The 25,272-nt window shown below is 38.4% G+C and overlaps 1 long non-coding RNA gene across 1 annotated transcript in view; it reads right to left on the bottom strand.

The window, feature by feature from the left end:
* Positions 1 to 25,272, bottom strand: part of LOC137130727 (uncharacterized) — a 144,524-nt gene that overhangs the window by 6,311 nt on the left and 112,941 nt on the right. The window contains exons 5-6 of the long non-coding RNA XR_010914885.1: positions 7,468 to 7,662; positions 89 to 833 (exon numbers count right to left, since the gene is read on the bottom strand). This is a non-coding gene — a long non-coding RNA (uncharacterized lncRNA). The remainder of the gene's footprint in view (positions 1 to 88; positions 834 to 7,467; positions 7,663 to 25,272) is intronic.

Here is a 25,272-nt window from a genome sequence, read left to right as displayed (position 1 = left end):
ATTTCTAATTAGATTAGAGCAGAAGTGGCCAATTTCATCCTCAAAAACCACAGCCCTACTTGTTTTCAAACTAACCACTGCTGATTACCTGGATCAGGTGTGTTCTGACGAACAGAAGCTGGGAGATGATGGTTCTGCAGGGCCAAGGGGTAAGGCCTTATTTTCTCATGGAACAGCACTGGAGGCAGTGCAGAACTGCTTACTTGTAAAAGTTTCTGGGTGATGTTCATCCTTCTAACCAAACAGAGAATTTCATCAATTTCTGCTTTCTAAGTAAGTTTAGCAGCATTTCTTTTTTTTTCTTTTTTTTTTTAATTGTAATTTAATGAGCAGAGCGTTGCAGTAGCAGATGGTTGTAGGGGGAGGCTGGGCAGAGCATAGTGGAATGATTGTAAGTGTCATGCTAGCACTAGATTAAATTGCATATTGTGGCCTCAATTATAAAAACATGTTTAAACACTTAAATATATGCTTATGAAACTGGTAAGAGCATTGACAGGTACATAGTGTATCGATTTCATAAAAGAAAACTGGGATGAAATATTTTTCCTTACGTCTTTGCACAGACACAGACTAACACACACAAGACACACACATATTGTTTTTAGGGCTGAACTTTTGTTCGAATTATCTGAAATTGTGTTTCCAAGTGTTATTACAAAGACAAGACAAGAATTATTGCATTACCTAATTATTCAACCCACCTATGACGGTCTTCCACAGTCTCTCTCTTTATCTTACTCTGCCTGTGTTACCATCCCTCCACTGCTCCATGCACACACATCCTCTATCCCCCAATTCCCTTGGTGGCAGCCAAGACTTTAACTGAAAAGCTTCAAGGGAGACAGAGAGAAAGGGAGATGGCAAGAAAGGCGGGGGGGGGTATAGAGAAAGGCAACGTTATACAAAAAACAGATCCTGGCACGAAACTACATTGTTTTCTACTCTTTGCCATGTTTCCTATTTTTGCTTTCTTTACCCCCCTCCTCATCCTTCACTTCCTCCCTGCTCCCTCTGTCTGCGTTTTTAGTCTGTGGCGCTCCAGGCAGATCAAAATTCAACTCACTGATGTGTGACTAATGTTGGGACACACAATATGCAGCCACAAACTCTTTGATCATAATTCCATTTAACAGGGAAAATGTACACGGCAAATAAAAAAAAAAAAAAAGAATGGAGACAGGGAGGAAAAAATAGATAAAATAGGTGAGTTTGAGATGGTCAGCCATATGTCAAAACAACCACACGTACTAGACACAATTAAGGTTTAGTTATTAAAACATGCCCATAGCAATGACTGATGTATTACTATTTATTTATTAATTCTGGCATTTTGGCAAATTTACATCGCAGGACACATTTTATTAAGATTCATTGTGTGCTGAAAATAACACATGTGGTATTTTCCAGCTTCTGATTGACTGAACACCACTGATCCAGGTGTTTACCAATCAGCACTGGGTGGGTTGGAAAACAAGCAAGGCATGGCGACTAGAGTGTGCGAGCAAGTAATAGCTCCAAATGAAGTCATGGTTTTGAATTTGAAAAAAGAAGGAAATCAGACTCAATAAGACACTGCAAAAACATTGGCCAGAGCCAACGGAACAAAGTGCACTGTCTTGAAAAAGAAAGAAACCAGTTGTGTACTCTTTGACAGAATGGGGTGTCCTAACAGAGCAACAACAGCTGATGTGAAAACAAAAATTGTGTGTAACTGCAATCAGCTGAGGGTAGAAGCCTCTAGCTCCTGTTCACAGCTCAAACTCTGTGGCTGGAGGGTGAGGAGACAATTAGTGTGTGCTTCAATTTATTTCTTTTTTTATCCTGTGAGTTCATGGTCGCCCCAGCGGATCATCTGTCAGCATGTTGATTTGGCACAATTTTTACGCCCGATACCCCTTCTGAAGCAACCCTCCCCTATTTCGACCGGCACTGCACAGTTGGGAATGGGGATCGGCTGTTGGGGGTTCAGTGTCTTGCCCAGGAACACTAGTGAGGTAGATAGGCGACCACTCTGCCAACTGACCCACTGCCTTTATCCTTCAGGTTTGTTTTTTTTTTTGAGAAAATAATTATGGAATTCACCCAGTCTCACCCAGCTGAAAAAATGTGTACGTTATCAAAATAACTCCCAGCAGGCTACAGTGTTTTCCAGGTAAAACTTCCAGGTAAAAATTGTGTTCCACAATTTCATTTGGCCACCAGGCCCCCATCTGTACTTTTACATTTTCTAGTACAATTATTTGAATTGACAGGAAAACAGAAACATTTTTGCCTGCAAATTCACCCATTTTGTGTGTTTGTGTATGTGTTTGTGTATGTGTGTTTGTGTGTGTGTGTGTGTGTGTGTGTGTGCGCGCATACATACATACATACATACACATAAGTGAATGTATGCAACGTTGTTTTGTTTTTGGTACCAAATAAAATAAAAAGTTTGCAATGGATAAAAAATACTGGCCATTGTGAACATAGTCTAAAGAGGCTGGCAGCCTGGAGAAACAGTGACTCATGACCTGTGTGTTCAGTTTATTTTTTGTCTAGTTGACTCCCTCTAGAGTGAGGATCACCCCCTGCGTTCAGTGTTTCTAATGTGTGCACTGTGCACAACAAAAGCAGATAACTGTTCTGCAAGCCCATGCTGCGCACCAGTCTATGTAGCTTGTATAACTGTGTTTGCCTCCCTGAGGGTTGATATATGCACTAATCTCTTATATCCTCAACATTATGTAATAATTCTAGAGAAACACAACCTTTGCTCTTGTGCTGGAGACTGCAGACCCTAGCTTTGATCTCTAGGTATCGGCCATGATTTAACTGCAGCACGAAGATGGAGTCTATAGAGTTTCTTCAGCAGGCAGGAAAACAGAAGGAGTCGATCGTCATGCCATCTCAGAGGCATGAAAAGCTGTCAGGACAAGTTACGTGTGCCTTTAGGTGCCAACTGCGTGATATGACGTATCAGCTTAACACAAGCTACTGCAGTAAACCAAAAGCCGGCCTTATTAAGAATAAGAAATTATAAAATCCACTTTGATGTGCTGATTTGCTTGTCAGAGATGGTATTAGTTGCATGAATGGACTTGTTGCTTTCTGGGCTTTAGTTCAGTGCACTGTCTTCTCTGGTTCAATTAAAAAAAATAAAACAAATGAAATGAGGCCTTAAACTTTAAGTAAGTCAGTGACAATACGTTTAAAGCCGGTCTGCAGATTATGACTGACTGTCATAATAAAACTATGTTTTAAATATATTTAATCAAAAACTTTTTGTGTGAAGCTGTTTGATTAGATGCTTGAAGTCCTGGATTTTGGTTTATGTTGAAAGAAAATGGAAAACAGTAGATGCTGCTAACCCCCTCCTTCCCTGTCCTACATAAACATTTATATAAAATGGTTTAGTCTGACAAGGAGGAGCAGAGGTTACATCGCAGAAATTCAAAGGTGTTTGAGTGGGTGTCTGTGTGTGTGTGTGTGTGTGTGTGTGTGTGTGTGTGTGTGTGTGTGTGTGAAGCTGTCAGCAGCAGTTCTCTCTCTGCAGGTGGGCTGTAGCACATGTGAATACCCAAAAAGCTGACACTTTATGTTAGTGATCACAGCCAGGAAGGTGACAGAAGGGAAAAAAAGAGCCTGGAAAAGACAAAGATAGACACATGATACTTCCACCACAACAATGTTGAAAGAATTTCTCAGAACCTTACAAGGGGCACTGGTGTTAAAAATATACATATTATAAAGATACTTCAAAAATCAAAAAAAAAAATTGATTGAGATCTTTGATCATCAGATAACCCCAGATAACCCTCCACACCTCATGGACAGTCACTCTCACTTTTTCATGTTGCAGTACCTCCCATTGCATTGTTCTTATCATTGTTTTCTTAGTTAATTTTTATTGTATTTTATTCTGTCTCTGTGTACATAGTTTATATTTGTTGTTCGTCACACCTTTACATTCTAACTTTATATTCTAGATTGTGTGTATGCACCTGACAGCAAGGCAAATTCCTAGTACCGTTAAGTGTTCTTAACTGTGCCTGGCAATAAACTGTTTTCTGATTCTGATTCTGATAATCTTTTTTGAGGAGCATGACAAATTCACATTTTTTTTTTTTTTTATTGGACATAAAATACTGGATCTACACCTTTTTACCAGTCTGTTTGCTTAAAGGACACATTTTCTTAAAGTAAATGACTACTGAATGGTGTAGAAGTGGCTACTTTAATATTTCAATGTCTTCATGTACTGTTTTCTAAAATAAATAATAATTTGAGACTTTAGAAGAATAGCAGCACATAATGCTATTTTCTGCTTACATCATATCATCTTGCAGTAGATGCTTGTTGCCTGCCATGTGGCTCACTTTTATTTGGATTTTTCATTCTAACCTCTGTTAGGTAATTAGATTAAAACATTTTTAGCATCAAAGAATGATAAAAGCTTCTTTAGAACCTAGCGATGGCTAGGTCATATGTCCTGGGGCATGTACTACTTATTGGAGCAAACATTAGTCACATTCTGAGGCAAATTAAATCTGAAATGACCATGCATATTCAAATTAGCATTTAGCAGGCGTACATGTACATACAATCATGCATATACACAATCAGAGAGAGTGGCTCATTGGTAAGTATAGCTGGGGGATGTTTAATATGAATTCCTAATTTAGTGTTGTAACTCCAGGGTAAAAAGAAGGCCACTATGAAATTATATTAAAATGAAAAAGGAATATAAATATCCACTTTTCAGTAGTTTGCTTGCCCATATATGTTTATGTTATTAAGAAATATAATGTGCATATGCAGGAATATAATAACCGTATAAATGTACGACTTTAATGATTTGTAAAATTCAATTTAATTATACTTTATAAAGTGCCAAATCTGAACAAAATAATCTCAAGGCACTTTCCATATTAAAATCAAAACTTTACAGATCTATAGAGAAATCTAGATCTTGAGCAAGCGCTAGGCAGTCGAGGGGAAAAACTCTCTTTGCAAAGTGCTGGGACACACCAAGCTAACCTTATGCTGTTGAGGAGTGTTTGTCTGCCTCATCTTTGTAGTGTGTCCCACCAGTCACACCTCTGTCGGCGGCTTATCGGACAGTTCAAAGTGTTGAATTGGTGTCGGTCGGTGTCTGCCCATCAGTGAGTGAGACCATTCAGCTCAGCGATCAGAAGAGACCACAGTATTACCAACGACAATACAATGCCAATAAAACCTCTTATGAAATACATTCTCAATTAAAGGTAGTTATGAAAGTTGCAAAGTTGCATAAACGTTGCTAAGGAAAAGATGCACGAGTGATAGTTTTATATGGTTCTGCCTTTTTTACACGTCCAGCATACATTGTTTTTATTTGCTAAGTCATAATAATGTCAAACGTGGATTCTGACTATGCTTTTCTCTGCATTTTCTTCAGCTTTATTAGTAATTATATATTAAGAATGTTATACAGCAATATGCATATAAATTAATTTTTATAAACTATAGAGAAGGTGAGGAAATTGGAAATTGGAAGAATGACATGGCCTTGATGAAAATATACTGTACAGTACATGATGCTTCAGCATACAATGACATACAGAGCCCGTCAAAAAAGATAAACCTGGCTCTGTTGCTATGGAGACAAGCCTTTCTGCTAATAAAGACTGAATACTGTGGTTACTGTTAAAACATGTTGGAATAATATCCCACCTGGTGTCCTTCCATTGTACATATGCTATTGTTACTGGTAGATTGGCAGAACTGGTATGTTAGCTGACAGGGACCTTTTTAAACAATGGAGTTTTCCTCCTCCACAGTTCAAAGACATTTGTTTTAGGATAACAGGTGACCAAAACGGGAAACAAAACCTTGTCTCCCACTCAAAAATCCTGTTTTGATGCCCACCCATATCCCCCATCCTCCTCTTTCGGAGCAATTTCTCATTAGTCAAATCTGCTTCTGTCATATTTACAAAAATTACATTTTGTTTCATTATCAGACTTGTAGGAAGTAAAAGGTCAGCAAACAAATCACATGGGCTGATAACAACTGTTAATGACCTATTAAATGGTGTGAAAAGTCAAAGGCTGTTTTTTTTTTTTACAGGAAAAGTCTCAGGGTCTCACACACACACACACACACACACACACACACACACACACACACAACATGTTATCACTTAAAAATTCAGACAAATGATCCTGTGATATATGTAAGGTGACAGCAAATCCAGGGGCTGTTCCACTCTGAGTGAAACTTTTAAAGCGATTACCACCAGCCTCTCTAAGTATAAGAATTTAAAAGTAGAGGAATCACTAAAATACCTCTGTCCTACCTCCATCTCGAAATGTGAATGTGCAGGTGTGAACGTGCAAATTTGTATTTCCTGCTTTTGCTCAGCCTATGCAAAGAAAGCCGGCTGCCTCTCCTGGCACTGAATAGGTATGAGTGAATATGGAAAATGAATGATTCAATGAATAATGTAATGCCTGGATAAAACATATGTGGCTATTAGAATTGAATAGACATTCTTCAGCTTCATAAAAATCCCTTTGGTTTTGAAGACAGTGGAATTTTTACATATTTTGTCTCATCAGCCCAGTGAAATACCAGCTAAATTCTAAAACTCTTTCAATTTAGTATCTTTGAACAATAGATGTCATGTCAGATACAATGTACTGAATAACATATATAACAGATTTATTATATAAATTATTCTTTATACATTATGTATTCTAGTTTAGAAATATAGTTATTATTGTAAATGGAGCACAATTCATAATATGTTTGTTCTTTTTTAACTCAAAATAACTCTATTGTCCTTTGTGTGTATATTTGTGTTTGTGCCTTTAGGTCCAACATCAGGAGGTTGCCCTGAGTGCTTCCTGACCTCTCAGCATCCTCTCTTGCCTGTCCTCTCTGCATTTCCTGTGTTCCTTTCCTCTTTTTGCATTAGTAAACCCCATATTTGTCTGTAGGCTTTTACTGTAAAATGTCTTTGAAGAATGGGACCTATTTGTTACTTCAAATACACGTGAGAATGTAAATATTCAGAAAGGCACACACGCAAGCTAGAGTTTTGTCATAACTCCAAAGAGGATTTTAGGACTTTTTTTTTCTCTTCCCATGTTTTCTTTTCTTTTTTTTTTTGCTGTTTTCTTCCCTTCCATTTCATACTGTCCCATCTCGCTCTCTCTCCTCCTTCTCCCCCATGCACCCTCACGTTCTCCCTCTTTCTTTCTGTCTTTTGCTCAGTGCCAGGTCCTGGTGGTTGGTGGTTCCCTCTCTCCAGATGGCTCACTCTGATCATTTATTGATGACAGGAGAACAGAGAAAGGCCTTCCCAGCTGCTGCTGCTTGGCACCCCTCTCAGTGTGCACACATGAACATACACACACACACGCACACACAAATAAACATAGACACATATATTCACATAATGACTCACACACATGCATACAGTTCTTGTATGAGACTTACACCCTGCCACATACAGACACGCAGAGAGCATTTTTCCATCCATCTCCTTTTTGCGGTGTCACACGTCTCTGCACGGCTCTCTTCTGCTGTCAGGCGTGATTCTGTGCTGCACTTTTGCACCCTCCCCCTCCCTTCGCCTCTGTCTTCCTGCCTTCAGTGCACCTTCTTTCACCTCCTGCTGTGATGTTACTGACTCTGTCACACAGGAACAGACAGAAATGGAGACAGAAGGTGGGAGGGGAGGAGAATATGAGGGTGGTGTGTAAGATATAAGAGCTTGCAACACTGTAATGTTGTAACGGTGAATGAGTTGCAGTTTATAAGTAAATGTCTTTGAGGGGGAAAGCTTGAATACAATAAGACATTTTAGAAATATATGTATATGTGGCATCCCAAGTCCACCATGTGGTTAGAAATAGATGTACAATACTGAAAACATGTGACCATAAAAAACCTTTTCTTTTTTCAAACTAAAATAATTATTCATTATGTTGATAAAATCACATAATGACATTTTCTGTTTTGACTTAATGGACAGTCATAGAGAGATTATGAAACAATTAGAAACCTGTCAAGCTCCCAAAAAGCTGCTACACAGCCTATTTATTTATTGACATTTTGACAAATGTATTTATTTATGTATCTATTTATTTATAGCCTTACTTTAGTTTTGCATTACATATTGATAACAATTGATTAACTTTCTAACTAAACATTTCAGCACCCATTCAATAAATTTGGCTTTGGGGCACCTTCTGCAAATGTTACCTGAAGGAATTTTTGCCATGGGAATCCACAATGGGTTCCACTAGAAGTATTCACTGACATGTTCTCAAAAAAGACGTGGGATGGTTTAGAGTAAAAAGTGTTAGGGAAAAATTACAGGTACTGATCCTATCCCCATGGGCCCCCAGCTGGGCCTCGGCATGGTTGACCCATTTATACAAGGTTGCTACTCGACCCTTCACCCTGAACACCGAGGGCATCACACATTCACTAACCAGACCCCTCCTGTCTCAACTCCCACTACAGCCAACAGGGACTGCTCTCTTGTAGAAATGTAGTCTGTAAAGAGGCAAAGCTATCTGATTTAGTTTATTTACAGCTTCCCTCTCTTCATTCGCCCCTCTCCCTCCACCCCATATGTTTTTTTAGCCATTTTTGTTTGTCCTCCCATGCTCATCTCATCCTCTACCAAGTCAAGACAGTCCAAAAGTTTTCAGGCAAAACTGAAAAATAAAGTTAGAACACAATGAAGAGACTCAAATTCTCTGTGGCAAGATGGGTTTCAAAGCGTGGTTATTTTAGTTTTAAAGTTGTGTGAAGGACACATGGCATGCAGGTACTGCATGTTTCTGCCGTCCAGCACTGGAGAGATTTCTCTGCAGTCCTCTTAGATCCAAAATTCAGTGAGAATACTTACTGACATGATATCCTTGAAAGAGGAACATGGAGGCAGTAGGAAGGTGAGCAGTATTTTTATATATGTCTAGCTTTTCTTACACAAAGCCTGGCATAAACATGTGTCCTTCCTGCGACTGTGTCATAAATAGCCTGAACCAAGCATGCTGCGACTTTGAAGTTACACATGGGAGACTGCTGTGATATACAGCTGGCTTCAGTTGGGGTACCCCAAGAGATGCATGAAAACACACACACACTATGAATATATTCAGTCATACACCACACACACTCAGACACACAACTGCAACCTCTATATTACCCCAGAGGTGCAGTTAGTGGTATCACACACTGTTACACAGTAGGAGGGTCATCCTTTCTCTGGAGAGCAAGCGAGAAAGAGATGGTGAAAGTATGGAAAGCTGTGTGTGTGCGAGCGTGTGTGTGAATTTCATTGATAGAAAAACAATTGGATGATTAACTACAATGAAAAGGTGAATTCTGACCAATAAATAAGTCTATTGTGATATACAGGAAGAAATATATCATTTGGTAACTTCTTCATAATATAAAGAGTTGTCAGTGTCTAATTATTATATATTATATATGTATATATAATTCTGCATGAAACAAAACAAGTAAACTTTGCAGGCTCGTTCATCAAGAGCATGCAAATGTACCTCTAGGTGGCACCGTCATCATGTGTGAAACTGAATGACTGTGATGAGCAATAACAACATCATTTACAGCTATAATCACTCAATCATTACATAAAAATACAGGCAGCAACCATTTTAAACAAAAAGAATGTTTTGGGTTTGGTAAAATGTTGAAAGAATTTCACCACAGACCACAGAAAACTACAGTAATAGCAACAAAAACAAAGGGAAAACATACAATAAACACATACAATAAAGCAGGTATTTAATCTTCAATAAAATCACATTTTGATGCACGTCAAAAATGTTATTTTTCTTCCAGTGCAGTGAAGAAGACTGCAGTAAAATTCGGACAAGGTGCAGTTCTTTCTTTAGTTCCCATAGACTTTAGTCTCAGGAAACATCTGCAAGCCTGGGGAAGAGGTTACAGAGGTTGAGGACAGAATGACAACCACAATGTGTGTTTGTTTGTGTGTGTGTGTGTCCATGTGCATGTGTATGTGTGTGTGTGTGTGTGTGTGCATGTGCACATATTACAGATTGAGGACAGGTTGTCAGCCATAGAACCCTGCTGTGGTTTAATCCCTTCACAGGTCACTAAGGGGCACATGTGTGCGCTTATGAGTGTACATGAAAGAGAAGGATTGTCAGTGTCTGTACATGCATGCAAGCATATCATACACATGCATGTAGACTATAGTTCGTACATACACAATTATACATAGGTGTTTCCATCTGCACATTGCAGAGCTGAACAGCACAGAGGCCCCACTGTATGTCCAAAGCCAACTGTACATTCAGTTCTGTCCCTTTGGACCTTCTACCGCACATAGCACCACATCTGGATAACTGAAACCCTCCCCCCAAATACCTGTGTCTATATGTGGGAGAAAGTGTATGAGAGGAATGACATTTCAAGTCATGCATGTCAACAGGCACATTGTTTTAATAGTAGGTTTTCTTAGAAAATACATATTTATATATATATAAAATATATTTTTGTACAGCCTTTCTTTTTAATGTAATTTTTTTCTTATTCACCCTCACTATTTGCTTCACATGATTTCACATGCTGTGGTATTTAAGTTTCACATCTGCAGAAAAATCTTGGATTGGAGTTTTTTATTCTTTAAGTGTGTAAGAAACATTTGCATTAAACTCATATAGCTGTTTAAAGTCAGTTTGAAAGTGATCATTCATAAAACATGACGACAAATTTAATTGACGCTTACACAAAATATGCATTATTACTTCCTAGGCTCCTATGCTATGAAGTTCATGACTGGCACATGAAACAGATATATAACTTCGAAAATTTTAATGAGCTCATGGTGTTTGAAACACAATATAACTAAAATGAAAAGCATAGAATAAAAAGATTCCTCAAGATCTGCGTAACTAAATTAGCTATAGAGTAGCAGGCTGCTGATAGTGTTGTTGCAGCATGTCTTGCTGAGTGCTGTAGGCTTGGGACAGAAACTTAAAGAATTCTGTTGGACATGAGGTAATGAAATCCAGCACTGGTCTCATTAAGCTCACTTTATAAAGGTATATGGTTCAGTTTGCACTCATCTGTGAGTATTTAAGTTCTATAAAGCAGCAGGAATCTAATGAGTCAGTAAGCGAAGATAGGAAATATGGGAAACAGTACCCCTTACGTCTTTGGGAAAATGTCTCATCAAGTGAATGTTTTCCTTGGAAACGTTTAATTTGTTTTCATACAGAATAATTGTTTCACATAGAAAAATCCTAAAAAAGTCTATTTCAAGTCATAGAACATACATTTTCATAAAAGACATGCAAGAAATCCACGAAGGCCATTCAGAAATACATTTCAGTTTATCAAAGACATATTACGATCAAGTACAAATCAAGTTAAATAGAAACTTCTACTATTTGTTGCAGCATTAATACCTACAAACATATGAACAGGCTAATAGAGATCTGCAGTCCAAGTAGCTCATCTGTGAATATTTTACATTTACAAAGCAGCAGGTCTAATGAGACAGTAAAACAGATTGAGCTCCAAACACATGGTGGATTTCAGTGCACACCCCTTGTCTGGGAGGTCCTTATTAAAGAGATTTCTTAAAGATCATAAGACGTATCGGTGATGATATACTGTGTTAGAAGAATATGCTGTTTGTTTACCAAGCTGCATGCAATAAATTCTACAGTACACCATTGTGACATAAATCACAAGCTTTGCTGCTTATCGTTTCTGTCTTAAACCTCCCAGTTCTCCGTATAAAACTATCATTAGAGTGATATTTTAAGAAAAAGATCATATCTACTCAAAGATATATCTTCTCATTATATTCAGGCAATCTTGTGAAATCTCTTCCACCCACCAGGGCTCACTGACTTTAAACACTGTGGCAGAAAATCTGACATCAACGCCTGCCAGAGCATGTCATGATGTCATGCTTTGACTTAATGTTACAACTTCAGAGTTCGTATTTCATAATCTCAATAGGAAATCATCAGAGGCACATGATTCTTTCCATTTTATGGCAGCTTTAATTCATCTTGTGTCTCACTGCCAGAGACATCTCTTTAGGGAAACCAGTGGCAAACAGGAAAAAAGGTTGAGAAAATAATCACAGCACGTGCACTTTGTCAAGCCATCCAGTGTGTGTGTTTGTGTGTGTGTGTGTGTGTGTGTGTTTTAAAAGTTTTGATCATTTTGTACAATGATTTTTATTCCATGGACATATTACAAGTACACTGTATTTGAAAGAAAACAAACAAGGTTTTGGTTTGAGAAAATGGAGTGGAACATTTATAGAATCCACACTGAATGAACAATCTGCATCTTCAATAATACACATTGTTTTATGAAATGCATCACAAACCATCTTTGTTTTTGGCACTGTTTAAAAATGAGGCTACAAATTCTGATGACATGCAGTGTTTTATTATACTTGGGGCATTAATAAAATATTACATACACGTTTTTAATTTATCTTTAGGCAACACTCCCAAAATGCATTAAATGTACTGTTATAACAGTCAGACTCAGTTTGACCCACTGTCTGTTTTATCTCAGTGATGTACTGTAGGAGTTACTAAAGAGGCCTTGCTCAATGGATGGGAGTGGGCTAACTGGACTCTTCTCCCCATATGACCTTACACAGCACATAACATCTGATCTGATCTTACAGGGTTTGTTGAGTAGTCAGTGTCAGTATGAGTAGTCAACTGTACTGTATGTGCCAAATAAAGACTTCCATATTTTCAGAGCCTGGTCAATGCAGCTGTAGTTGTTTTTCAAAGGAAATACAGACTAAATAGTAGATTCTAGGTTTTTATAAATGTGGCTCCATTCTGAATAGAACCTTAGTCAGCAGAGGGATTTTAGAGCAAACAGCAAACGTAATCAGGTTATCCATTCCACACATTACAGATGTGTTATAGTCCCATGGCTGTGTAATGCAGTCCAACAGTCCACCATTCACCAGCTGTACAGTTATCAGTCAACAGGTGGAGCTATTCCACATGAGATGGACTGTAGACACTTACCCAAACATGACCTACTGTGAGGTCTTGACTGCAGTCTGCTAATGTCAGATCAAAGTGTGAGACCACTTGTTACATTCCACCCTTTGTAACTGCAAAGTTTTCGTACATTTGTTCACAGTTACATTTCAGAATACGTTTAGTACAAGGCTGTTAGAGATGCATTCACAGCACTTTTCTAAATGAGTACCCAAATAACTGGGGCCAGTAGTGTTTGAAAATCAGGGCTTCGACAACAACTGTGTGACACGTATGGGCTTATACTAGGAATTATGCTCAGGTAAATGAAAAGTCAGAACCAGTTCTAACAAAAGACTATGAGGTGCCTTCTGGTCACACTGTGGGCCAGAGGACAGCCAGGCAGGCTGGAGAAAAAACAAATAGTTAGACTAAACCCAGAAAAAGAACAGGTGCTCAAAAACACGGTATCTTGAGTGCAGATCTTTGTTCACATTTGCTCATGTTACTAAAAGCCAAAATCATCTCCTTCTTCAAATACAAATGTATATGTGTATTAATTATTATTATTGAGATGATTAGTCACTTTCAGATGTGTTCTTTTCTAATCACAATATTAGTACATATGCTACTCGAGCATCCTGGGTTGTCTCCACTGATGGACCCACGTGGAAAAGGTCGTGTGTGAATGGTTGTGCATGTGTACCTTTGAGAAATGACAACATGTGCAAATCAGCTCATCATCTCTCATCTTTATGCATCATTTTCTCTCTCTGCCCGTCTGTCTGTAAACACTTTTCATCCAAATTCTTTGAGCAACAAAGTCTTTGAAGGACATTGCCTTTAGGTACATCTGCCTACAAAGCCTTCTGTCTGTCTTTTTCTCTCCTTCTGTTGGTCCCTGTCTATTGCTTTAATGCTAAGCCTACACATGTGTAGCGGGAGAACAAAACTCCTAATTTTCCATTCCCGTTGTTCAAAGCTCATTGCGCATACAGATACAAAGTTGTATGTGTGTGTCAATCTTCAACTCTTTAAGTTTTCGTTTTGGCTACAACAGGACTGAGTCTGAACCCAAATCCTACAAAGAAGTTTGAAATCTGGCTCGGCTCCTCTGTTGAGCTGAGGAGGGTGCTATCACACACACATACACTCAGTGATGTGGTGGGAACGCTATCAAAGAGTGAGATGCCTGCAAGGCAAAGCAGCCTCAAGCCCAAAATTGATTTACAGAGTGAGTAAGAAAGAGGAGTAGAGCAGGGGAACACCTTGGATTCAGGGTGTAGAAAACAGAGAGAGAAGGGACGTTAAGAGAGCGCAATAGATTTTAGGATAAATGCAAGTATGGCCAGCTAAACTGAGAGCTTGTTAAAATAATAAGACCCTTGTTCAATCATATTCTTGCTACTTGGGGGTTTTAAGGATTTAAGGATTAACAAGTCTTGCTGTTCTATCCCTCTCAGTGCTTCAGCTGTGTTAATTTCAACCTTGAATTCCAAAACTTAATTTCACAGCCAGGCTTTGCTCATTACGTTATCAACCCATATACTGCATTTATTGATTTATGTTAAGTCAGAGGTACAAAACAACACACAGATCCCAATTATTGCTTGATGTAAAATTTTAAAGCTTCACATACTAACGTTGCTTACCCTTGTTTTTTCAAGGGGCACTGCAGGTAACAGTGGTGACATGTCCATCAGTTTGAGCACCCGATAAGGCCAAATACCTTAAACCTGTGTTTTAGGAAGAGAAATTTCTTGCTTAAGTCTGTGTAAAGTGACCAAGTGTGACCAAGCTTACTGGGTCTGATTTATACATGTGTTGCCGAGAGTTACTCACTGTGCGAACATACAAGCACCTTGTATTTTACACAGAGGAAACCATAGCTGTTAGATCTGGGGCTGCGTAAAAGCTCCTTTTAAGTTATAATACACTTGTGTGTCAGTGTTTTTTAATGCTGAGCATCTAAGTCCACCTGGTGGTTTTAATGTTGTGGCAAATTGGCGTTTGCATGTGGACTCTGATTGGTCTATAGCTGCACAGAACCATCCACAGCAAGCATAATGCTGGCTATTGCTGAAGGTGTCAGGATAGAGTGCATCTCTTTATCCCGACACCTTCAGCAATAGCCAGCAAGACGATTCCCTTTCTGATGCCTATCCAGCACAACATAAAAACCACCAAGTGGATCGAGTATTGTGGATGATCAGTGTAGGTTTTGTTGTTTTGTTGTTATTTTATCCATTCAGCTTATCAGCTTCTCCCAAAACACCAGTGGGACAGCAGAGGTACGTTATTAATTGATAAGTCACGGGTTGCGGTGATGTGGTGAGAAGCACGAACAACAGCAGGGCTGAACGGGGCAAAACGACTGCCATGTTCTAACTCACTTCCCTCACTCCATCCAGTGTAGGCTTATACTTGTTTTGTGCTGAAGAAGAACAGTGGTGGATGCAATGAGTATAGTATAACTAGGTGGTATAAGGTGAAAGCAGTAAAACAGCAACTTGGATATTACCTGACAAGTAAATTTGTGACTGTGACGCAGAGATTGTGCACCTTGTTATGTTGAGTAGCTAAATTTATGTTTATGTGTGTGATAGTGGGCACAGATTGTGTGAAATGGGATATTATTGGAGTCAGTGGGAACATGTACATTTTGTGAATTCATGTTGCTTCCAAATATGAGTCAGTATGGGTTTACAGTAAAACTTATTCACAGCCACAGAACACTCAGTTGGCCTCCACCTCTCAGACAGATACACTAACTTAATCACTGTCTTTCTGGTTTGTTTCCCTCAACCTTGAGTTCCAGAGATTCCAGCAGGAAAGAATGAAACAACAAAAGCCTGAGAGCAGACAGTTAAGATAGCTTCACCTGTGCTTTCTCTGTTTTTCTCTCCCTCTTTGTGAAGCACAATATCTAAGAACCGAATTGGAGGCAAGTCGTTAACAGAACTGAGGGTTAAAGTAAAATTATGAGCCGAAGAACATTGGTCGGTTTTCTTTCCCTGCTTCACCCAGACTTTCTTACTCAAATCTACAATGACATTTAAATGCACCTTAAGTATAGTTCTCCAACCAAAATGTTCAATGCAGGTCTCTTACAACTCTGTCATGTTCAAACAAAGAAAAATCTAAAATATAATCACAATACTTAGTCTCAGAAATACTAAGAAAATACATTTTTATCATTCTGCTAGTTTACATCTGCACCATTAAGTACAAATATGTTACCAAATGTATTACCCGGTGGGCTACCAAGCTTATTCAATACTATTAGCAAGAAGGAGAATCCCCTTAAGCAAAATAGTGAATCTGGCGAAGACATAATGTTCCCCAAAAATGTATTTAAACTAGCTTACACTCTGTACAAACAAGACCAAATCAATGGGCAAACTTGCAACATTCACCAAACAGGTGATAACATAACAGGAGCCACAAAATGAAAGAAAATGTCTAAAAGACATGGTAAGACAGGTGTTTGGTAGGCTAAGCCAACTAGGCTAAGCTAACTAGCTTCCTTAACTCTAGCATGCTGTTCACCTCATGTTCCAAACAAATAAATACAGGAAGGAATATACATTCTTGTTCACAGAGATAATTTCAGATGCACACATGTACCTTTTTTTCTGTATTGTTACTGACCTTTAAACAACAGTGAAATTATGAGACGGATGACATTGGTCTGTTTTCTTTCCCTGCTTCAGTCAGACAGAAGTAGAGAGCGAGCTGCAGGCCACTACGAACATCTCACCTGGGTGACGAGCCCCCGTGTGGCAGCAATAAATGACATCTTAAAGTTTTTTGTGTAACATTTATATGCATACAATGTGACCACATGGTGTTGTGCATCACATTATCTTTAAGTACAAGCCCAAATCCCAAAAAGTTGGGAAGATGTACAAACATAAATAAAAACACAATGCAATGATTAGCAAATCTCATCAACCCTTATTTTATTCACAATAGAACATAAACAACATATCAGATGTGGAAACTGAGATATTTTACCACTTCATGGAAATATTAGCTCATTTTGAATGATGATGATGGCAGAAACAGAAATTTGGAAAAAGTTGGAACGGAGAAAATAAAAGGCTGAAAAAGTAATTGCCGTAAATCACAAACAAATGGAGAAGCATTTGACAACTAATTAGGTTAACTGGCGAAATGTCATAATTTGACTGAGTATAAAAGGAGCATTTCAAAAGGGCAGAGCGTCTCGAATTTAAAAGGACAGAGGTTCACCAATCTGCGACACCCAAAAAATTGTGGAACAATTTCAGAAAAATGTTCCTCATCGTAAAATTGTGATGACTTTGAAGACCCCACCAGACCCCCTACAGTTTATAATATCATCAAACGATTCAGAGAATCAGGAGGAATCTCTGTGCACATGATCTTCGAGCTCTCGGGTAGCACTGCATTAAAAACAGACATGATTCTCAACTGGACATCACTGCATGGGCTCAGGAACACTTCCACAAATCACTGTCTGTGAACACAGCTCACTGTGCCATCCACAAATGTAAGTTAAAGCTGCATCATGCAAAGAAGAAGCCAAATGTGAGCATGATGCAGAAACGGTGCAGTGTTCTCTGGGCCAAAGCTAATGTAAAATGGTCTGAGGCAAAATGGAAAACTGTTCTGTGGTCAGATTAATAAAAGTTTGAAATTCTTTTTGGAAACCATGGACACCTTGTTCTGTGGACTAAAGAGGAGAGCTTGGTATCAGCGGACAGTTCTAAAACCTGCATCTCTGATGGTATGGGGATGCATTAGTGCCTACGACGGGAGCAGCTCAAACATCTGGAAAGGCACCATCAATAATCAGGTTTTAGAGTAACATATGCTCCCATCCAGACAACGTCTCTTTCAGGGAAGGCCTTCCATATGTCAGCAAGACAATGCTAAACCACATGCTGCATCCATCACAACAGCATGGCTTCACAGGAGAAGAGTCCGGGTGCTGAACTGGCCTGCCTGCAGTCCAGACCTTTCACCAATAGAAAAGATTTGGTGCATCATAAGACGAAAAATCCACCAAACAAGGACCAGGACTGTTGAGCAGCTGGAATCCTGAATCAGACAAGAAAAGGACAACATTCTTCTCCTAAAACTGTTCCAACTTTTTTGAGATGTGTTGCTACCATCGAATTCAAAATGAGCTAAAATTTTCCATGAAATGTTAAAATATCTCAGTTCCAACATCCGATATGTTGTTTATGTTCTATTCTATTTTTTACACATCTTCCCTAATATTTTGGAATTGGGGTTGTCAAGGGACAAGTGTCCAAAGGCCACCATGGGCTAGTAGTTTCTCAGACATAAGTGTGTGTGTGTGTGTGTGTGTGTGTGTGTGTGTGTGTGTGCCATTTCATTTTTTTATTCTGTCTACTGTCGGAGGTCATACCAAGGCTTCATATTCTGTTGACTGATACCACATTCTGTACTCCAGAAATTGTCCAAGTATGCTTTGTGAAAGTGAAATTGACAGTGAAATTTTGTTACTCTCTAATATTCAAGAAGAGTTACAATGGATTGTATTATGTTTATACTTCCTTGGTTATGACTTGGTAATAAAAATATGTACAGAGAAGACAAAAGCATGACAGATTGAGAGAAAAAGAAAGTTGCTTTTTAAAAAAAAAAAATGAAGACAACAATTTTTGTCCTGGCCAGTCGGCCTGCCACTTATCACGGATGAATAGCTGAAAATATTCGGCCTTCTGAAAGCATGATTATCCTAACAGCAAATAAGACAATATTTGTTTTTCAATTTATCACTGTGCTGAAAAAAACTCTCGCTAAAATTTAGAATACTAAACAAGCGAAATCAAAAATAATTTATGATTTCATTATAAGGGTCTTTTTCTATGCTTTTTGAGCCTTTCATTCCATATTCCATGTAGTGCTCTTGAAAACACAATCTGGGTTTAAAGTACCACTGAAGCAACTTGATGTGGCAAGCTAATGACATCAAAATGCAGATTGGGAGCTTTGGCTTTGGCACAAAAACACCTCTCACTTTTCTGACAACTGTATGCTCTATGAGGCACACACACACTTAGGAAGACACACACGTGCATGTGAGCTCTCTCATACAGACACACAATCAACCGCTCCTCCCAAATGCCACACAGACACACACGGCACTCTACTCACACAGTTTGCACAGTTAAATCAAACTGATTTGCTACCACTGTGAGAGGAAATTAGCATAACAAGGATGGGATCAAATGTGGTAGTTACAGCTTGAATCATAAATTGCAGACTGAGCAAACGTGTGGCTGCAAATGGATTGTAGTTTACATCAGTATTCATGAAAAGAGAAAAGTAAGCTTCAGAATGGGTTGTGCTTTTATTCTTTGGTTTTTTCTACAGTATGTCTCAGTTTTTTTGTCTTTTTTTGTAAATGCCACTGACAGTTTCTCCAACATTTAGTTCAATGATGTTTTATGGCTCACAGACACAGCGAAACATCTATACACAACACTGTACAATGTCAAGTGGATGTTAGTGGGTAAATAAACAATTTGCCACCATTTTTAAAGGTTTTAAACAGTAGGCCATTATGATGTTATATGCCTATATTCACTTGTAATCTAGTGCACATGGCACTATTACCATGGGAGCAAATGCATTCATCAGATCAACATTACCCATATTCATATGCATATAAATTGTTGCTTAAAAGGTTACAGTATGCAAAGCATTAAGGCTATGATTAGACTGTGACATTTCTTTCATGGCACAATCCCTTGTTACTCAGCCTTTAGGAAAGTCAGTAAAGGTATGTGCTCTTTTATCCCAGTAGTGTAAGTATCTATTAATATCTATACATTGAAATCTGTGCTCATACGTACATGATTTCATATATAGATTAGAACTCAAGCTTTTTCTCTTCTGCTAAACATGAAGACTGTTCACGAGTATGGTCTTTATTGTTAATACACTTATACTTCTGACTTTTTATCAATAAAACACTTAACATTAAGCAAAAGACTGGAATATAAATAACTTACATATCTTCTATTTAGCATCTCCTTGCGTTAGTAAGATACAGACGATTACCAAAACAACAACATCTCTTTACCATTACAAGTATGATAATCTTTTTAAATATGGCTGTAGGCCAATTACCTATTAATTATAACACTGAATTAATGATCCATAGTCACTATTTGAATTTACACAATGATAATTAAAGAGGTTTTTTTTTTGTTTCTGTCTCTTCTGCTGGGTCTTCATTTAATATTTTTACCATTGCTCCCCATGATTTCTTTTTCAATCACTTACTTTTCCTAATCATTTTTTCTCTATTCTCTCCATTCTCTCGACAGAGAATGTTTCATGCACTAAGATAGATCCTGACATAAAGTTAACTCATAGAGATCATCCAATCTAAATGCTATAGGATGTTTGTTTTGAATTTGCATTGCTAAAGGTCTAACGTTTTTTACTTTACATGCCTCATGTTAATTGTACCCTGAATGCCTCCAGTTGAGGGAAGTTTCTAAGCAGAAATGTATCTAATGTAATTTTTCAGTGTCCGATCACATGAATTGGAATGCCAGACAACTGCCAGAATATTCAGACCCATTATAAGACATGAAACTATAATCTAAAGCTGGTGTGGGCAATTGATGCTCCTTGAGGGGCAGTCCTTTGAGTTTCCCAACTACCTACTGCTGATTACCTTTTTCAGGTGTGTTCAGTTAATGAGGTGGGAGCAGTGGGTAAGGCAGGTATAGCTGTAGAACTTTAAGGATCATGGGTTGCCCACACCTGATCTGAAGTAAACTCCTGGACCACCTAGTAGGCACTGTTTTCCTGATGGCGTGTAGACAGTGGTGGTAATGAGGAGGTCGTAAATGTGGATGGAGTAGATTTAGACCAAATAATAGAGTCAGTGAAGGAATTATGGGATGGTGATACCTTAAGTTAAGAATGGAACAGGAAGCTGAAGGAACGCAGATGTGACTAAAAACTGGCTGTGGGTGGGTTAGAGAAAGGAGGAGCAGATTTAAAATTTGACACCGAAAGAATGGATGGTTTGAGAAGACTGACGCAGAATCTGATTGCCTAAAATAAGTGAAACACCCTTAGCTGAGGGTGAGCTGAGCTGAGTTTGGAAGCTGGGAGAGAGATGCAGGGTGACAGAGCAGTTGTTCTTGTTCTAGGAGAACAAGTGTCTTCTTGATTAAACTTTCATTTAGCATCATTAGTTAGCCGGGTGTGTAATGTCTCTGTAGGTACTTGACTCTGGATGTGTTTCAAAATAAATTTCAGCTATTCAAACTAGCAGCCAAAAGAAGTGGTTTAGGTGATTGCACAAATAAGCAAGACCTTCCTTTAGAACACACTTGTCTGAATGTTGCTGTACGCTGACGACTAAACAGCCGTGAGTTGGCCTTAGAGTCTGTATAGTGATCATGGACAAAACCATTCATTTAGACACTTACTCCTTTGTGTCAGCCAGGTATTATGACCAACAGAAACGTTTTATAAATAGGAAGCTCTAACAGCCTTAATGATTATGACATTAAAAAAGTTAAAGTTAGGTGATGTAATATGTAGAGGCAGAAAGTCCACTTGCGATGGAGATCATCGGAATGGTTTAGTCACACAACACAGAACTTTTTACAGAAGACTTTTTTGTGAGAAATGGATGTTGTAACTATGATTGTTTACCACAGGGCCAGTGTAGGAATCAAACTCAGCCTGACTCAGCCTTGACTCAGACCAGTTCACCTAAACCACTGCAAAGACAAACAGCCAATCATACAATTTACAGTATATCTTCATAGTTGGGAGGCTGCAGCTCAGTTGGTAGAGCAACTGCCCATGGACCCCAGGGTTGGGGCTTTGATTCTCAGTTCTAACTGGCTAGATGTCTTGACACATAAATATTGTTACTTTGTCCAGCTGTCCAACAATAATAATTTCCTCCTGGGGATCACTAAGGTAATTCTTATTGTTATTATACTTGTTTATGCAAGTGATGTATACATTCTGTAATCATTGTATTTTTGTAGTTTGTGAAAAAACTTTCAATCAATCAACCTAAACTTTATTTATATAGCACCTTTTATACAGATCAATGCAAATCACAGTGCTTTACAGATGAATGAAAGATGTCTATAATAAAACTCTGTAGGTGTAAGTCACACAGATTTTGATTAGGCTACTTTAAATTGTTTTTTAGAATATCTCAGTCGGTTCTCAAAGTTGTATAATATAATTATGATAATACTTTTTAATATTATATTGTGGTATTTGTACAATATTATTATCTGCTGAAAAAAAAACTCAGACTTGCTTCCTGATGTCTAATGTCACATACTGGGGCCAAACTGATGTGTGTAGGAAGAGAAACTGGGACATGAGAGAACTACAGTGAGAATGCACAGCTGGTCAACTGGGTGCATCAGGACAACATCTATACATTTCTCTATCTCCTTCTCTGTCTTGGTTGCCTTATTTTCTTGTTTTTTTAACCACAGGCCCAGTTTATGTAGTTGCACACTGGAAGAAGTCCTGACCCTTCCAATTAGCCACCACAGCATTGGTTCAACAACCATTAACCAGGTTCATTATGATAAAGACAGACCTTTAACATTGGGGATGTGTTTATTATAACTTATAATTACAATTTTTTTTTGCACCACAACATAACCAAGTGCCTAAATCCAAACTACTGCAAACTGTGATAGGCATCACTATCATAACCTGGTATTAAATATATTTGCTTTTATGACAAGTAAGGACCAGATTACCAGTGGTCCAAAATCCAAAATGTCAGCTTATATAAAAGAGCCCACTATAGGGACGCTACTTAAAGAGGAGGGTAAATTTCTTAAAATGTAAAAGAAATTCAGAATATTGACTTACATTGAATCTAACAATTGCATTCATAAAATAAAAGCAGTCTAATTTAATGTGGATGTGAACAGGTCGTGGCGGCAGTGGAGGAACCAGAAGAAGAGACAACTGGATTATTTGCAAAAGATAAAATAATAAAAACACAGGGACTCATCTTGTTTTGTGAGGGCACTTTAGGTATCGTGTCATTGCTCACATGTGTTCCTGATCATGTGATTTGTTTTTGGCAACTGCTAATGGATAATAAACTACACCCTTTGTTGTCTTAGTGGGTTTGCTTGCAGTTTGATCCTTCTCTGCCTGCCTTCGGGGTGCGTGTTCCAGGCTGACTGGCTAATCACAACCACGTTAGTTAGACTTCATTAATATTCTACAAACCTGCTAGACTAATGCAAACACAGTGCGGGAGTGGGATAGCCGACAGATGCTAAAACCGTCCAAACAGAAAGGAGGAGCAGAAAAAATAAAAGGCAAGAAAAAGCAGAGATCAGAGACAGAGGCCTATGAGTGTATAACCCTGAATGAACTATTATCATTTCTGCACAGCGTATAGACTCAACTCACTATTAGGTAGTATAAAGATATTCATAGAGGCACTGTAATTTATTGTCTTTTTTTTCAAGAAGAAATGTTTGGCTTCTACTATTTCTGCTCCCCCTTAGCTCCCCAATCACAATTTCCTGGTGCCACCGCTGTGACATACTATAATTTAATCAAGAAGACTGGTGCAGACTTTATGCCAGCCCTCAATTTCTAAGTAAATATTACCTGGCAAAGTGTAGCAGAAGCATGACAGAAAGGTTTTAGTGTATGTTCACTGGCGTTGACTATAAGACGCACAACAAGATAGAGTGAAAAAGTTGGAATTACACAATGAGTGCTTCAATAACAAAAGGTTAATGTTGTATTCCTGTGTGATACTTTGCTTGTTAAATATTAACCATCATGGATTCAGAGAGCTTAACCTTCCATATGAATGTAAAGTTATTGGAAAATACATCCTGGCTTCCAGTCATGACTGACTGCTAATAAAAACTGAATTCAAAACAGAAACTTTGGTCTTAATCAAAAAAGCTTTTGTTACTTATTCTGCTCCATGTTTGATAGTGACGTTCCCTGAAAGTAATTAAGCTTGAGCCTGTAAGGATAAAAAGTAAGCTTGTTAATACATTCTGGGAGTAATGAAAAACTAAAGACAAAGAATAAAATACACAGAAGTGCTGTCTTCCATTTATTGCTTTAGAAATGTTATTGATCTAATAACCCAGGGCTGTGAGACCACATAGCAGGTGATCATTATACAAAAAAAAAAAAAAAGGCAACTGAGGGAATTGAAAAAGATGGTGGAAGGAAGACTAGCCAAGATTTAAGAGATGAAGACATAAGAGAAGAGAATAAAAGACAAAGAAGTTTGTACATGAAGAGGAAGCAGAAATGGTCAGAGATTAAGAAAGACAATAAAGCAGACCAAAATTAAATCAAAGACATCATCTGTCTTTGTGTTTAACTCATGTGGAAATTGTTACTGAGTATAAATTGCACCAAACTAAAGAGCACAAGCTGACAATGGTTAATGATGCCCAGTAAACTAGTATTGCTATTAACCTGGAATCAATTGCATTAAATATTTGTTTCTTTTCAGAGTTAGTGTTGTAGGCAGCAGGGTGATGGAGTGGTTTGCACGGCCACCTCATAGTTGGAATGTTCAAATCCCGGCCAACTGCAGCCTTTGTGACGTTTGCATGTTCTCCCTGTGCTCTGTAGATTTCCTGCAGGTACTCCGGTTCCCTCCCACATGTTACGTTAATTGGTGACTCTAAATTGCTTGTAGGTGTGAATGTGAGTGTGAATGTTTGCGTGTGCATGTGTCCCTGTGCTCGGCCTGTGATAGACTGTGTGACTTTTCCAAGGTGTACTTTTCCTTTTCCTAATGACAGCTCGGATAAGCTCCAGCCTCCCACCCCAAAAACCTAAACAGGATAAGCGTTTGCAGATAAGGATGGATGGATGGATGGAATTATTGTTGTTTGAGAGACATGGCAGCTCATGTTGCACTTTGTTTTTAGTTAATTTGTCTTTTAACTTAATCTCACTCTGAAATTGCTTTGCCAAACCCTAACAAAGTGTGTGTGTGTGTGTGTGTGTGTGTGTGTGTGTGTGTGTGTGTGTGTGTGTGTGTGTTTTAAGTTGTTCCCATAGTGTCAAATAGTGGCAATACTGGGGTTAAAGAGTGACACCAGATGTTACCTGTTGTGTTTATATGAGACACCAAAGGACATAAAAAACAATATCTGATGCCTTGGGCAGCATTGTTGTATGATGCTGTGGGATGAGAGGGTTTTGAAATGACTAGATTTGGTAGATTTTGTAGATTTTT

The sequence above is a fragment of the Channa argus genome, chromosome 7, assembly GCF_033026475.1.
Source record: "Channa argus isolate prfri chromosome 7, Channa argus male v1.0, whole genome shotgun sequence".
Classification (NCBI taxonomy): Eukaryota; Metazoa; Chordata; class Actinopteri; order Anabantiformes; family Channidae; genus Channa; species Channa argus.
This window is presented reverse-complemented; position numbering and strand designations above follow the sequence as displayed.